The following is a 2,871-nucleotide window of genomic DNA, read 5'->3' as shown; positions in this document are numbered from 1 at the left end:
TGCCTCTGGAGGGATTTTTGCCTGGACGGATAGTGCCTCGGACGCATTAAAAGGCCTCGGCGGATTAGGCCTTGGACGGTGGAGAGAAAAAAAAAATTCCCCAATTTCTAGGAGATAGAACTTTAAAGGTAAAGTAAGTAAAGTAAATGTATTTTTAGTGTTTGACCTTCGCACCCCCCGCCGCGCGCGCCGCACCGCAGATGCCCCAGCCCGGGAGGCAAGGATCGAAGGTGGCCATCGGGCCGGGCCGTGCCGTGCCCGGGGGGAAAGGGGGCCCAGAAAACCGCGGAGGGAAAACTCGCGTCGGGGCTTAGTCTCAACGGATGCCGTACCCGGACAGCTCTAACGCTTACAACCCCCGGGCGGAATTTCTTTTTGGTCCGCACGCGATTTCTTGCCCCTAACGGGCGTGGATGAATTTCCGACCCCGCCCCCGCGCACCCCAGATTTTAGCGGCGTGACGAGCGGGCCGGTCACGGCATAGCCCACGAAAACCCAGGGGTTGGGCCGGGTTTAAAGTTGCCTGCACGCTCAGGGCCCCAGCTAAGCTCACCCCTTTTCACCGGGGGGGGTTCCGACTTAGAGGGTTCAGTGTACTCCCACGGCGTAGCCTGGCGCCATCGGCCCGACGAACCGGGACCGGAAACCAGAGGTCCGAACTCACGTTCCTCTCGTATGGCAAGATTACCGTGGCAAAAAGGGCGCCATCAGAGGATAAAATAAAATGTCTCACGAGGTCTAAACCAGTCAGTTCCTTTGGGGGTGAAAATCCCACATTGGCGAAATTTTGTTCGCAATGTAGGAAAAAGCGACATCGAAGGTAATCAGCGACCCCTCGCTTGAACGCTTGGCCCCCACAAGCAGTTATCCGTGGAATTTTCTGACACCTCTCGTTGAAACTCCAAGTGAAAGGATCATAGGCCCGCTTTACGGCCAGTATTCGTATGAAAATCCTGGTCGAGAGGCATTTGCCCTTTTGCTCACGCGAGGTTTCCGTCCTCGTGAGCCCCCTTGGGGACACCCTTTGCTGCGCTTTGAGATGTACCGCCCCAGTCAAAAATCCCCCTCCGAGGGGTGTCCCCGGGAGGGTCGCTGTCGCCGTCGGGACCGCGCGGGGGAGTCGGTGGACCCCCGAGCCCCCGCGACGGCGGCTTGAGTCTGAACCCCGTACGCCCTCCTGCAAAAAAGGGGCCCAGTCCCCCTCCCCTCGGGAAGTGGAGGTCCCGCGGGGGTGCGGTATTTCACTGTCGCCCCGAAGACGCTACCCCCTAGTCACCCCCACGTCCTCACAGAGTCGGACTAGATCAGCCGACGGGTTTCTTTCCCCTGATTTCCCAAGCCGTTCCCTTTGGGTGTATTTCGCCCGGGGGGTAATAGGGACAGTGGGAATCTCGTTAATCCCTTCGTGCGCGTCGCTAATTAGGAAAGAGGATTTGGTCCTTAAGAGGTCATAGTTACTCCCCCCGTTTTCCCCCGGGTTATGGGAAATCTCTTCACTTTTTACATTCTGGCCTGGGCAGAAATCACGCCCCTAAAAACCCTTTTTAGGGGTGTCGAGACGCTCTTTTTAATTGCAGTCGGGTTTCCCCCCGTCCCTGCAGTTTTTTGAGAAAAGCGGGAGTCGGGGTTCGGTCGGTTGTCCCCCGCGCAGCCAACGCGCCCCGGAAGGGGCGTAGCCCGGGGGCCGTCGGCCGGGGCCCCCCCGGGTTTTTCCCCGCAGTCTCTCCCCCTTTGGGTGTCCCCCCAGGGGCGTGCGGTTTGCCCGCTTCCTCCCCCAGCCCGACCGTCCCCCGGGCCCCAGAGCAATCCCTTTTCCCCAAATTACGGATCCCTTTTTTCCCCTTCCCCTTACAATTACTCCGTGGCCAGAGGTGCAAACCCCAGGGAACCTGCTGCGGACATGGGACGGCCGGGCAGCGGATTGACGTGCCCTCGCGGGGTTTTCACGGACCGCCGTGAGCCTCCGGCGCAGCCATGTCTTACGGCGAGCTTTTCGGCCTGGCCGCCCCTTTTCCCGGGCGACCCCATTCCGGGGGAACCAGACCTTAAAAAGAGCGGGCTCTCCCCGGGCCCACGGCAGGGTTCCCCCTTCTTCGGCGTGCCGCGGCCCCCCCACGCCCGGAACGTGTCGCGACGAGGGGGGGGGCCCTTCTCCGCCGCCCGGTTCCGAGCGAACCTTAATGGATTTTTTCGGCGGGGCGCGGGTGAATGACAGGGGCCCGGGCGGCCCCCCGTTCGGCCGCCCCCCCCGGCGCGTGTTTGTCCGCTTCAGCAAGGGAGCTAACCCGCCCCTTAGGACCGACTCACCCAGTACTGCACTTTCCGGGAACCATTCCCCCCTGGCCTTGAAAAGTACTCTCCCTTAAAATTTGCTTCCCCAAGATTTCCCCGCGGCGGCTCGAAGGGATCGCTCCCGGATTTCAGCCCCCGCGGCGCCTCCTACCCCGCCCCGGCCCGCCCCGGGGAGGGGAGTCGCACCCCTCCCGCTGGCGGGGCGGCCCCGGTGTGGGTCCGACGCTCAGCCCATCCATTTTCGGGCGGGGCGGTTCGGCAGGTGAGTTGTTCACCTCCTTGGCGGATTTCCCATTCCGTGGCCACGCCCTGTGTTATCGACCCCCCCTTTTTGCTTTCCCCTGGGTCCCGGTTGGGCACCACAAACCGGGCGTTCGGTTATCCCCGCAGCGCCAGTTTGCTTTCCAAAATGGCCCCCCTCGGCACCCCTGATTTTAGGCCAGGCCCCGTGCGAGGCGGGGGTTTCTGGCGCCTCAACGTTGAAAAGTTTGGGAGTGGACGAGGGCGTTTTTGCCCCCCATGCCTCCAACCACGCTTCCGAGTGAAAATCGTTCCGTCGGCCCCGGTATCCGAGGGAAA

At 61.8% G+C, this 2,871-nt stretch overlaps 1 pseudogene; it reads right to left on the bottom strand.

Moving 5' to 3' along the window:
- Positions 1-289: 289 nt before the first annotated feature.
- On the bottom strand, positions 290-2,871 carry LOC144961613 (large subunit ribosomal RNA; annotated as a pseudogene; the record flags this gene model as incomplete).

The sequence above is a fragment of the Berghia stephanieae genome, unplaced genomic scaffold, assembly GCF_034508935.2.
Source record: "Berghia stephanieae isolate SIO BIC M18660-M18661 unplaced genomic scaffold, UCSD_Bste_1.3 scaffold3303, whole genome shotgun sequence".
Classification (NCBI taxonomy): domain Eukaryota; kingdom Metazoa; phylum Mollusca; class Gastropoda; order Nudibranchia; family Aeolidiidae; genus Berghia; species Berghia stephanieae.
Note: the sequence above shows the minus strand (reverse complement) of the source record. Positions and strands in the feature narration are given on the sequence as shown.